Genomic DNA, 14,798 nt, shown 5'->3' on the forward strand with positions numbered 1-14,798 from the left:
TATACTCCATTCTCAAAACACTCCTCTTAATACAAACATTTTATTTTAATATAAAAATTCCAAAATGGCTCGTGACTATCCACTGCTATCCAAAAAACTAAAATATACCTATCAAAATGTTAAATTTATTTGAAAATCCCCCTGAAATCTGTCTTCCTAGTAAACATTGTCTATTTTGTCTATTCTTGAAATCAAACTCATTCAAGACTAAATCAAATGGTTCCCCATAACTAAATGGTTCCCTAATAACTAAAGTTATTGGAGATTTTTCTGAAGAGATGATGTCCTCATCACACATTTTTATTTATTACATACCTGGTTAACAACTTTCCCAGAAAACTTTATCTAGCTCTTTTCTCATTTTACACAACACACATAGGTACATGGTGTGTACATATATCTCCCATTACTATTCACTAAATTGCCTTGATTAGATGCCACATTGGTTGTCACCATTATATAATTTCTTACATGGTTCTTGGTTCTAGAAATACTGAAAATTAATTAGCAAATTTCTAGAATAACAGAAATGCCCAAGCAATAAAGATAGATTCAATAACATTTAATAGTTTTTAAAATTCTACTTTTTCTGATTTTTTCCCTCTTTTATCTGTGGGAACCATTAGACACATCAATACCATCCTTTTAAAATCCTGACCATCCTGTTATATTGTCTAAGAGAACATACTTACTTTCTCATTTCTCAATAAAACTCAGAGGTTTTTTAGGTATATAAAAGAAATGGTGAAGAAGTAGAAAAGAAAACATTGCCCTTCTTTCTTTCAAGCCAAGTATACATGTCTTCAGATCAGTAATAGCCACCTTAGAGAGTACTAGAATGAGGATTTTGTGAGCCATGCAGTGCCTCCCTCTAAAGAATGTATAAAACAGGAGAACATAAAGCTTGAATTAATGTACCATGCAATGTTCTATGATATATAGAAAATTTTGTCAGTACCATTGAAACAGCCTTGCTTTGCAAGTTCTTTTCAGACTAGAGCTTGAGTGAGCCATACAATTGAAAAAGATAATAGTTATATTAATGAGATTCAGAAACTATGCTTTATCTCAAAACACTGCCAAACTAAATACAATGTAAACAGAGATAAAGTGGCATGCTTAAGAAGAATCAAGCATAATCTAGAAACAAAAAATAAAGCAGAAAAAGCATTTGCAATCATCACGTTTCAAACGCAATTGGAGAGATCTGAAATATAGCCCATCAGAAGGAAAAAGCAATCACTGAACACAATGCATGACAGGGTTGGGGAGTGGGAGATTCAGAGCTCTGTAGAACATTTGTTATCATAGTGGAGCTCCATAAGTGCTTTTCTTACAAAACCACTGATACTGAGTGCTCAATCCAGCCACACAAATGTGCAGCAATTTGAATGTTAGCACAGAAAGTCAAAGACAAAATTTCCCCCCATGGGTGTTACCAAATACTGCAAAGCCTTTATGACTTAAAGGATTTTCACATTTGTTCTCATCTGTGAATAGGATATGAATCTTTCCAAGGGAGAAAAACAATCTTATTTACTGTAACTGGCACAGAGTAGCTCTGTGCTTCAAATGTTACTGAATTTCCACTATGCTTAAGATGTTTTAGTTGTATCTGGAATATATAGGATGTTCAAAGATAATCTAGATAGAATGTAAACAAATGTTTGGATGCTGTTATCTCATATTTTGTTTCAAGTAGATGTCCTTCACCAAGGGATTATTTTAAAGAATTAATTTTTTGTACAAATATCTGTAATCTTTACAGAAACACATAGATATATGTTAAATATATTTTAGAGATAATATATAACTCTATCCATAAGACTCACTTAACCTTTTGAATTTACATGAAATCCAAAGAAAATTAAAAGAAGGAGATTAGCATTTATATGGAGGCTATTTGGAACAATCTTATTTTTTTAAAAATTGTATTTATTCATTAGAGACACAGAGAGAGAAAGGGAGGAGGCAGAGATACAGGCAGAGGGAGAAGCAGGCTCCATGCAGGGAGCCCAACATGGGACTCAATCCTGGGTCTCCAGGATCACACCCTGGGCCAAACACAGCACTAAACCACTGAGCCACCAGGGCTGCCCTGGAACAATCTTATTTTTAACATATGATTGGCCAACAAAGACAGAACCTGGACAGATATCCTTGTTGATTCTTATGGAGAAATAATAGATTTTAAATTTTTTATATGGAACTATTGTCAGTAATATCACTTCTCTCAAATATTTTTAAAGTGATTAAAGCTGATGAAGTAGAAATGTTCCTTGCATATTATCTTTAAGTTAAAATAATAAAATATTATGTATTGCAATAGAAACATGTGAAGAATTCTGCTTCATTATATATTTATTATATATTAGAATGGCAGTCACAAAAGGCTCATTGCTTTACACAGCAGAGAAAGTCAACTTAAAAATCCTAGAAAATACTTAGATTCATCTGGCATGCATTATTTATTTTGAAGGTGAAGAAATTCACATATAAGAGAGGTTGCAGACTCACCCAAGCTCACATTGTTAAAGTCACAGTTGGACCTTTCTACCTTAATGTACTAATTAAAATAATGTTGAATAATCTATTATAGGTGTCAGAATATATATGTATAATATAACACTGATACTAGATATGAATCCTACTAATTCCTTTTAATTTTCTTTTTACATCATATTCTGTTTAATTTCTTAATCCTTACCTTTAAACTTTACCTAAAGTTAAAATTATAAATATACAGCAAATCAAAATGGAACCGAATTTGCAATACTGTTATTTTCCAGTAACAATATTTCAACAGTTGATTTGAATGAGGTGACACACTAAGAGTTTGTATCTACTGTCATCCGTAATAACATTTAAAATAACTATCCTAGGATTTTAGAAGAGGCAATGCAAAGAGAAACTGAGAAATAGATGTCCAAAAGCTATGTTAATATACATTGCTTCAGACTTAATTTTAAGTAAATAAAATTCAGAATAACACTTTGAAATTCCTGACATAATTCTAACTACAAAGAGCAAAACTGTGAGATTATAAGAATTGCATGGCAGGCAGGTTTTGTGGACTAAATGCTGTAGGCTCTACTGTGCATATTCCAGAAATAAAAATGTACAGTGTCCCACCTAACCTAAAGAATAGCAAGAAGACAAATGTCCGGATGAAGTCACTTTGGATTTCCTTGTATCATCCGGAGATTTATGTGTGTGTGTGTGTGTGTGTGTGTGTGTGTGTAATCATGTCCATATACTCACAGCATTTGCTATTCAGAAAGAACAGCTTGCTCAAAAAGAAAGAAAAACCTATATATTCACATCTGAAAGTAATAGAGTAGAACATTTGGATCTCTGTATAGTTAAGAAACTTTAGCATGAGCATTCTTATAATTCAATAACTGAATGATACATTTTTTGTTATATAGATTTGGATATTTTCACATTAATTCAGAGATTGCAGAATAGCCTTCGTTCATCTCAGTAATACTTTAAAAATATCTTTGCATATTGCATCCAGGAAAAAACTATTCCATGATATCTATATCTTCTATCTCTAAAACCTCATAACAGTTCCAAATAATATCACCACACTAGTCAGAAAGAGTTTTCTTTTTAGTCACCATTGTACAAGTTTTGTCCTTCACAGTTTACCTTGACCAAGGAAGGCTAATGAGAGATAAAACCCAGATCTGTTCTACTCCCCAAAGTTAAGGACTGTGGTTCAGAGCCACATCAGCTGGTAGGACAGGGCAACTCTTTGTAATATCTTTTCCCAGGAGTTGCATCTTTTTAAAAATTTGTAAACTTTGAGTGATAGCTGCTGTCTTTGGATACTGGCCACTCAAGAATGTTTGTGAATACTCCAGGAGCTATACAAACTATACTGTGCCATTCCCTATGTATAGAGAGATGACTCAATTAGGAGATAGTCTTTGATTATCCTCTGATCATTTACATTGTCCTACCAAAAAGCAGGAAGACTACCCGTTAGAATCATTTTTGATTCTTCATTCATTCAACAGATACTCATTGAGAATATATTATTCTGAGTATATCTTGGTGAATAAATAGCTTAAATACTTGTACTCATGGACCATCTATTCCACTAACTCTAAAGAGATAACAAAGGTAAACAAGTAAGTTGTACAGTGTGTTAAATGCTGGTAAGGAATATTAAATAAAAACAGCAAATTAATCAAGCAGGAGTAGTCAAGGTGGGGGTCAAGATAGAGGTTTGAGCAAACACCGAAGAAGGTAAGAGAGTGATCAGTCTTCCTGCTGGACTCATAAAAGATCTTTGATTTTTATTCTGAGTGAAAAGTGGAGCCACTGATAAAATTTGATTAGCTATGTAATAAGATCTAACTCATGTTTTTACGTAATTACTGTTCAAATAAACAATCTTGCTGCTGTGTTGATCAAACTTCTGTTTTTAAGAGATTGAACTTACTACACTATTGATAATGGAATCAATTGTTGAAAGAGGAATGCCAATTAGACATTATGGCAAATATCCAGAGTGAGAGAGAATTGACTTTTGAGAGAATTTTAGCAGTGAAAATGGTGTAGAGTGATCAGATTCTACGTATCATTTCAAGGTAAACCCACAGTATTTTCTGATTTATTACATGTCAGTTGTGAAGGAAAGAGGAATAAAGATTATGAAAATCCATAGGATTTCCCCATCAAAATTATCGAACCATAATATTTCTCCATCAGTTTGTCTATTCCTTAAGGAAGCAAAACACATTCCACCATGCCATATATGCGTAATCCACCAAATTCTCACTGTCTGTCCAGCTCTACTATTTTATTATAGAGAGGAACTGAAACTCATGTTGAAAGTAGTACCAAATATTCACTATGACCAAATAATGGCCATCAGTCAGTAAACAGCCTCATCATGATCAGGGAAATGCAGATGAAAACAGCAGTGAGATACCATTCCAAACCCGTCAGTTTGATGAAAAAGTAAAAATATGTTAATGCTGAATGTTGGTAAGGATATGACAAAGGAATCACTCTCATGTATTTTTGATGGGAGTGCAAGACAGCAAAACAATTTGATAAAACATTTGACAATACTTGGCGAAGATGAAGTCCTCATGTTTACTTTAATGCAGCACATCTTCCCCTAGGTACAGATACTATAGATTCTCCTGCACGTCTTCTCAAGGAGGCAGCAACAAGAATGTGAAGCACATAATACTTTGTAATAGACAAAACAAAAACAAAAACAAATAAGACCCCGCAAAGAATAACCTTGATGTTTATTAACATGTAAATGCATATAATTTAGTATTTATACAGTGCAATTTTATTATTTATCTATTGTTATTTAACAAATAACCTAATATGTAGCTGCTTAAGACAACACACGTTTAATTATTTTATGTTGCTGTGCGTCAGGAGTCTGGGCATGACTTAGCTGAGTCCTCTGGCTCAAGATCGCTCATAATATTGTAGTCAAGATGTTAGCCAGAGCTGTTCTCTCATCCCAACATCCCAATCTGGGGAGAGTCTGCTTCCAAGTTCACTCAAGTGTTTGTTGGCAGGATTTGGTTCCTAGTGAGCTGTTGAGCTGAGAGCCTCAGATCCTTGTTGGTTATTAGAAGCCTCCCTTACTTCCTTGTTATATAGGTTTCTCACCACATGGCAGTGGACTTCCATCAGAGCAAACAAAAGGGTAAGAGAAGGTGAGCAAGAAAGAAGCCAGAATCTTTGTGATCCAATGTCAGAAGTGTCATCTCATTGCTTTTGATTTTCTTTCCAAACAAGTCAGTGGGAAGCAGGGTTCATTGACATACATCTTAGAAACTGTCTACCACAGCTCATAAGAGCAATTAAAATATAGAACAATTAAAACATATGATCTAATGCTGCAAGTACCAGTCTCTGTATAAATGCCAAACATGCAATGTTGCATGTTGAATGAAAAGGACAAGGTGCATAAAATTATATACAATGTAGTACTACTTCTATAAAACACAAATATATATATGATAGATGATAGATACATAGTAGATAGATGATAGACAGATTTAAAGAAAACATGGAAATATAAACACTATTCAGGGCAGCAGTTTTTTTGTTTGTAGAATAGGAGGGGATAATATCAGGAGGTTTAAACAGAAGGGTTTAATTGTTTTTGCAAGAATTTATTTCATACTCTGAGTGTTAAGTATTACATGATTATTTATACATGTTTTAAAATGCTTCAGAAAAAAATTGAGAACCTGCATTCTACTTCAAGAGGGACTCAACTCAACCATGTTATGGAATTTTATCTACAGAGTGAATGGAAAAGTCCTGCTCCATACTCTAGGGATAAAGCATACAGTGCAATGTCTGTTTGGCTCATTCTTAGCTCCTCAAACTCATGGTACATGCAAATTCATTACATCCTCACTGATTCTCAAAAGCAAGCCTCCAACACTGTATGAATCTCATTGTATCCCACTTATTTTAGTTTGCTGGAACCAACTTGCTTTCTTGATCTGTTTTCACAATTTTATCTGGACCACTTTACACCAAATTATGAGTATTATCGTCAAAAAAAATTTTTTTATTCCAACACTTGTTTCTAGACTGACTTTCAACATTGAGTCAATAGGAATACCATACAGCCTTTGCTATATTATCTTTCTCTAGCTACAAATGTATTCGTGGCAGTTTAGCTTGTATAAATAAATACCGAAAGATGTTTTCTTAAATTTGATTTGACTTCAACCAAAATTTCATATTTTTTTTCCTATTTTAAAGAGGCCATGGAACCTGTCTTGGGGCAAGTCATTGTCATTCTGTCTACCAATATACTTTTTTTAGTTTTCAGAGTAATGATTATGATTATTTTTTTAAATAAGGAGATACCTTTCAAAAAACAGACATAGCAATGATAACGACATGTAATGTAACTTTGTACTTATATAGAGGGGAATTTTATGTTTCTCAAAGAGAATTTTGCATTTATAGAAAAACATTTTAGATTGAGTATGAGGTTAATATATTCTGTAAGATACTCTGTATCCAGTTTTGTATGATTGGGAATATATCTATATTTTGTTGATAAATATCAACAATCATAATCAATGAAGTTAGATGAAATATACTTCTAAATTAAATTAAATTTGTGATATACCTGAAGATCCAAATAGAATATAATTTCTGCACCTCATTTGCAATCTTGAAACCAAACAAGAGTAGCCCAAGAAAATTAAATCATAGGCCTGTCTTCCAAAACTACATAAAGAAATAAAATAAAATATTAATATAACAAATACACAGACACACACATACATACACACACGACAACTTTCCCAGAATACATGGGTACTTTAACATTACAGAGACTATTAATACAATTTTCCACATTACTAGATTAAAGGAGAAACAAAGAAACATGCATAGGATTATTTTAGTTGACGTAAGAAATGGAAAAATTTTAAACTTGTTTATAAGTACTATTAGCAAACTGGGACTAAAAGTTAGCTTTCTTAATCTGATAAATTGCATCTACCAGTAGCAAATAGAGCAAGTATAAATAATGGAGAGACTTAGGTCATATTTTCTTTAAGAAATAAGACAAAGTTCCTGCCAACAATCCATTTTTATTGAACATAATATTAAAGTTGTCACGGGCACACTAAGTAAACACAAATAAACCAAAAAATTAAAAAGGACTGGAAAAGAAAGATAAATGGTAGTACTTGTAGATGACCTAATTGGTGACAAAAAATACAACAAATCAAACTAAGTATCCTTCAGCTAAAGAATAAAGAACTGTGATTTATTCCCACAACGCAATAATATTGTGTACCCATGAAAATGACTGAAGTGTATCTTTATGAATCACTATGGATAAAGTTTTCAAAATCCAGTATTTAGTGAAATGCTAAAATTTTAAAACTATTTAAAATAAGATATAATTCATGTAAGACTTAAAAACACACAATATATTATGTGGTATGTGTTCAAACTGTGCATATATGGCCTAATAACAAAACTGCTCCTGGGAACCATTTACTATCTTGGGGATAATTTTTATTCCTAGGGAGGAAAAAAGGAGAAGAAATGGGGGTTGCAAATTTTCTGCATTTGCTGCAATTCTAACACTTTTTTATTAAAGAGAACAATTTAGATAATATATAAATGCCACTTAACATTACATCTAAGTACAGTATCATAATTAAGTGTTATGTTTTTATTCTGTATTTTTTTAATGTTTGAGGCATTCTGTTGCTGTTTTTAAAAGCTAAAACAAGTAATTTTTCATTACAAATTAAAATGTTTAAAATTATTTTGTATATTTAAAATCTTAACTATGAAATTACTTTTTTTTGTATTTCAAAGTATGTATGTGCACACACATGTATGTGTGTACCCTTGTGGAAGTCTTGGCTTAATAATTATAGTGGGCCTTTGCTTCTTCAGTCACTTTTGCTGCCACTTGTCGACCAAAAACATATTGAACCATTAGAGGGTTTATTGTAGTATTTGAGAGGATTTTAAATTATCAAGTAAATTTAAAAATAAAAAAATAATACATTCTCAAATGCTTATCATTATATTATCTTAAGAACCTATGTTGACTTGCTAGGTTGATTACTATAGATCCTAATTGACTATTAAGCTATAGAGACATTTTCCTTGTAATCGACTGACTTTCATGTCAGAATTTTATTTCAGATACTATGAGTAATAAACTATAAAACTATTTGTAAGAAGCTACCAGTTTTGCAAAAGCTTAGTTTATTGGCTGATATCTTAAGCATTACAGTACAAATACTACACTTCTTTTCTTAAATTCCACATAAGTGAGATCATATGATAATTGTCTTTCTCTGATTGACTTATTTCCCTTAGCTTATTATTCTCTAGTTCCATCTACATCATTGCAAATGGCAAGATTTTATTTTTTTGAGTAGTATTCCACTCTCTATATAAAGCCACATCTTGTCTATCCATCTGTTTGTGGACGTCTGGGCTCCTTCCATAGTTTGGTTTTTGTGGACATCGCTACTATAAACTTTGGAGTGCAGGTGCCCCTTCGGATCAGTACATTTTTATTAGTACAATTGTTGGGTTATAGGGTAGTTCTGTTTTCACATTTTGAGGAAACTCCATACTGTTTTCCAGAGTGATTGCACCAACTTGCACTCCCACCGACAGTGTAAGGGGTTCCCCTTTCTCCTCATCCTTGCCAACATCTGTTGTTTCCTGACTTGTTAATTTTAGCCATTCTGACTGGTGTGAGATTTACCAATTACCACTGGTAATTGTGGTTTTGATTTGTGTTATTTACCTGATGCCAAGTGATGTTGAACATTTTTTCATGTGTCTGTTAGCCATTTGTATGTCTTCTTTGGAGGAATGTATGTTCATGTCTTTTGCCCATTTCTTGATTGGATTATTTGTTGTTTGGGTGTTGAGTTTGATAAGTTATTTATAGATTTTGGATACTAGCCCTTTATCTGATTAGTCATTTGCCAATATCTTCTCCCATTCCGTTGATTGTCTTTTGGTTTTGTCAACTGTTTCCTTTGCTGTGCAAAAGCTTTTCATCTTGATGAAGTCCCAGTAGTTAATTTTTGCCTTTGTTTCCCTTGCCTTCACAGATGTATCTAGCAAGAAGTTGCTGTGCCTGAGGTGACAGGGGTGGCTGCCTGTGTTCCCCTCTAGGATTTTGATGGATTCCTATCTCACATTTAGATCTTCCATCCATTTTGATTCTATTTTTGTGTATGGTGTAAGGAAATGGTCTAGTTTTATTCTTTTATTCTTTTATTCTTCTAGTTTTATTCTTCTGCATGTGGCTGTCCGTTTGTGGAAGAAACTGTCTTTTTATCCATTGGATATCCTTTCCTGCTTGTCAAAGACTAGTTGACCATAGAGTTGAGGATCCATCTGGGTTCTCTATTCTGCTCTTTTGATCTATGCGTCTGTTTTTGTGCCAGTACCATATAGTCTTGATGATTACAGCTTCGTAATAGAACTTGAAGTTCAGAATTGTCATGCCACCAGCTTTGGTTTTCTTTTTCAACAGTCCTTTGACTATTCAGGATCTTTTCTGGTTCCATACAAATTTTAGGTTTGTTTGTTACAGCTCTGTAAAAAAAGTTGATGGCATTTTAATAGGGATTGCATTGAATGTATAGATTGCTCTAGATAGCATAGACATTTTAACATTATTTGTTCTTCCAATCCATAAGCATGGAATGTTTTTCTATTTCTTTTGTTTTTCTCAATTTCTCTCATGAGTATTCTATAGTTTTCTGAGCACAGATCCTTTGCCTCTTTTGAGGGCGGGTTTATTCCTGGGTATTTTACTGTTTTTGGTGCTTATGTGAATGGGATTAACTTAATTTCTTTTTGTCCCATTGTGATTGTTAGTATATAGAAAGGCAACTGATTTGTGTGCATTAATTTTATATCCTGCCAGTTTCCTGAATTCCTGTATGAATTATAGCAATTTGGGGGTGGAGTCTTTGGGTTTTCCACATAAAGTGTCATGTAATCTGAGCAGAGTGAATGTTTGACTTCTTCTTTGCCAATTTAGATGCCTTTTGTTTCTTTTTGTTGTCTGATTGCTGAGGCTAGGACTTCTAATACTATGTTGAACAGCAGTGTAAAGTGGTCATCCCTGTTGTGCTTTTGACCTTAGGGCAAAAGCTCTCAGTTTTTCCCCATTGAGAATGGTATTTGCTGTGGGCTTTTCATATATGGTTTTTATGGTGTTAAAGTATGTTCTCACTAGCCTTACACTGTGAAGAGTTTTAATCAAGAAAGGATATTATGCTTTATCAAATGCCTTTTCTGCATCTTTCGACAGGATTGAGAGGATCATATAGTTCTTGTCCTTTGTCTTATTAATGTAGTGTATCACATTGATTAATTTGTGGTTGTTGAACCACCCTTGCAGCTTAGAAGTAAATCACACTTGGTCATGGTGTATAATCCTTCTGGTTAGTATCTTGGTGAGAATTTTTGCATCCATGTTTATCAGGGATATTGGCCTGAAATTCTTTTCTTTTTTTAAAAGATTTTATTTATTTATTCATAATAGAGAAAGAGAGCAAAAGAGAGAGGCATAGACATAGGCAGAGGGAGAAGCAGGCCACATGCAGGGGGCCCGATGTGGGACTTGATCCCGGGACTCCAGAATCACGCCCTGAGCCAAAGGGAGATGGTTAACCCCTGAGCCACCCAGGCATCCCTTGGTCTGTAATTCTTAAGCTTAAACCCAGCAAGAGAAGAGAATTAATAAAGATTAGAGCAAAAATCAATGAAATAGAAACCAAAAGAACAGTATAATACTTCAACAAAACTAGCAACTGGTTATTTGAAAGAATTAAGTTTGATAAACTTCTGGCCAGATTTATCAAAAAGAAAAGAGAAAAGACCCAAATAAATAAAATCATGAATGAAAGAGAACAGATCACAACCAATACTGAAGAAATACAAAGAATTATAAGAACATTTTATGAGCAACTATATGCCAACAAATTAGATAATCTTGAAGAAATGGATGCATTCCTAGAGATGTATAAACTACCAAAATGGAGACAGGAGGAAATAGAAAACCTGAACAGACCCATAACCAGCAAAGAAATTGAAGCTGTAATCAAAAATCTCCCAACAAACAAGCATCCAGGGCTGGATGATTCCTAGAGGAATTCTACCAAACATTTAAAGAAGACTTAATACCTACCTATTCTTCTGAAGCTGTTTCAAAAAATAGAAATGAAAGGAAAACTTCCAAACTCTATGAGGCCAGCGTTACCTTGATCCCAAAACCAGATAGTAATTACGTTTCTACTGGTTTCTCTATTCTGTGGACATTTCTAAGTACATTGCATACATTAATTTATTTAATCCTCATAGAATCCTGTGGTCACTACTTCTCCATAGGAGGAAGTGAAGTGAAGAGTATCAAGTTATGTGGCCAAGGTCACAAAGCTAGGAAGTGATATATTGGTATTTTTAGTCTGATAATCTCTCTTTAGAGATAAGCTCTCATCTCATCTCATTCTTTGTGATATCAGTCCCTTTTGTTCTTAATATATATTAATCTATTCTATAACTAGGTCAAAAATATTTAGTGAATGCATTCTTATATTAGTCATTATTTTTAAGTTGGAAACATGGAAGCAATACAGATTTTTAATGCTCTAAAAATTAAATTAACTATCTCAGAGGTGTTTACAAGCTAATAATCACTTAGTTGGGTTTTTGGAAATAGTATTAAATTAAATATTGAATAAAGACAACAAAAATGATACATTTAACATTTTGAGCATATATTATATGCCCGGGAACTGTTTTTTCTAAGGGCTTGAGGTATATTGATTTATTCAAAACACACACATACACACACACATGACATAATTACATTATCCCATTTAACAGTGAACAGTTTGAAGCAGATATTTTTAATAATTTGTCTGAAGTCTCACAGCTATAAGGTACCAGATTTGGATATGGGATTGGGCTCTATTAGTAGTCATCAAATGCCATACTTTTGCTATTTCTTTTTAAATTAATAATGAAAAAATGTTTTATTTTAATAAAGCCAGAACGTATTAAAAATAATATCTTATATGGTTATATAGACTGTATTTAGTCTATATAGTTTTAAAATGATTATTACTTAAAATTTTTTTCAATTAACATTCTTTGGGTTGTTTCTTGACCTGCAGACAACACTTTGCTATACAGATGATGCTGTGCTCTCTCACTTGCTATGATACCAACATTGTTTTGGTCTCGTATCTTTTCTCTTTACCCTCTTGCGATATATTTAATTTGTTTTTTAAATAAATCTCTCCCTCTCTCTCTTCTTTATTATTTTTTAATTTTTTTTAAATTGTGGATGGTAAAATAGTTTCAGATTTGCTTTATTTTAATGTACTTGCTTAAAACATTAAAATTAGAAACCTGTGTGGCCCTAAATTATTGTTTTGTTTTTATTATGTGATTTGGCTAACCATGAAATCCAAGTCTGTGGCCTAAAGATGTCAAAGCATTACTTTCTAATCGCACATTGTGCTTTGATGCTAAAAGTACAAACATGATTTTGTGATCATTTTTCCTTCTCCTCTATCCCTTTATTTCCATTCTCACTTCATTATGATGAAAATAGCAAGTCCACCTTACTCATCTTTGTAAAATTTTTATTGCTAGTGAGATGCTTATCCATAATTGTCTAAGAATTTTGTCAAAATTGAATTGTATTGTCCTCCAAAATGTTTCCACCAATGCACATAGTTGTATTGTAGGTGGATAGGATATTTCATTATAGCAATAGGCATATGAGAGATATGTAATAATGATTTGTACAATTATAAAATATTTTTGAAGACATTGCTTCAGTGTTTGCTGGCTGCTAAAATTTTGACATCCTCACAAAATTGCCAAGCAATTAAGAATGATGGCAAGACTAGCAATTGGAAATTAATCATTGCTAAAAACGTAGAAGTGTTATATTGATTTGCACTAAGAAAAAATTAAAAGTACAATGCCAAAAGTACCTGGTTGTCTAACTATTGCAGCTAAAGAGCTGATTTAGTAGATGAGGGGGCAGTAAATTTAACCGAACTTTTCATAAAACAGAGATGTGCATGGAACATTCAAAATATTGCCTAATAAATTGAACTGCTGTAGAATTTATATGACAGTTCTCCCTTTTAATAATTTAATGGGAAAAGTTCTGACAAAAACTTACAGGAATGTATGTATCATTATCATATACTTCCTGGGAAAACAGCATGAGATATGCACTTTTGGAGAAAGTAACAGACTATAAAATTAAATATAAAGGCCAAAACACTTGGCTTATTTTAGGTGTAATTTTATACTCTAGCATGAATGCATATTTTTGTAGATTATTGCTGTTTAAGGACTCTATCTACTTTATTATGTTTCATGGTTTAATCATTGCCAGAAATTATTAAAAGGGCAAAATTTAGGAGGAAGTTAACAAATCTTATTTCTGAAAACTTAAAAACACGAACTGATTGAAGTAAATCTTGTGTAGGATCATCCTGCTTGATTTAGGAGCAATCATGAGAAGATACTATTTATGGATATTATGTAGTTTGTACTGTTTCCAACCAAAATGATCTTACCTTAATGTGTTACTTTTCCAGCTGTTGGGAGGTCAGGAATTACAAAAACTGATGTATATTTCTTTAGATATCTAACCTCATTTAGGGGTGTATATAACTACTGTTTCTCACAAATATTTCTAATGCATTTGTATGTTCCATGCCTACCTAAATAGCAAAAACAGAACATAGTACTGAGTCTTCTTGTGTCATTATAAAAGCCAGCTTTGTTCATTTTAATGAAATTCTGTTCTCTTGAAATTGACCATTTCTCTTCTGGCTCTTGGGTTTTTTTTTTGTTTTTTTTTTTTTTTTTAGCTTCTAATTTAGGAACATACTTCTGCATATCCACCACATTCTTATTAAATGCATAATTTTTCAGATAATCTTAAGCCTTTTTGGGACACCTGCGTGGCACATGCTTAAGCCTCTGATTTTGACTCAGGTGATGACCTCAGAGGCCTAGGATTGAGCCCTGGGTAGGGCTCCTCACTCAATGAGGAGTCAGCTTCAGGATTCCCCCTCTGTCCCTTCCCCTGCTCGTGCTCCTGCTTTCTCTATCTCAAATAAATAAAATCTTATAAAAAAACATCTTAAGCTTTTTCTTCCCATTTTCTTGCACTAGTGTGCCACCTGTGACAATACCGGATCCAAACAGAGGTTCCTAAGAGGCTTTCAGATGGTCGATGGTAC

At 33.1% G+C, this 14,798-nt stretch overlaps 1 protein-coding gene across 2 annotated transcripts in view; it reads left to right on the forward strand.

The window, feature by feature from the left end:
* Positions 1 to 14,798, forward strand: part of NCAM2 (neural cell adhesion molecule 2) — a 514,781-nt gene that overhangs the window by 240,740 nt on the left and 259,243 nt on the right. The gene's annotated exons all lie outside the window — the stretch shown is intronic.

The sequence above is a fragment of the Canis lupus genome, chromosome 30, assembly GCF_048164855.1.
Source record: "Canis lupus baileyi chromosome 30, mCanLup2.hap1, whole genome shotgun sequence".
NCBI lineage: Eukaryota > Metazoa > Chordata > Mammalia > Carnivora > Canidae > Canis > Canis lupus.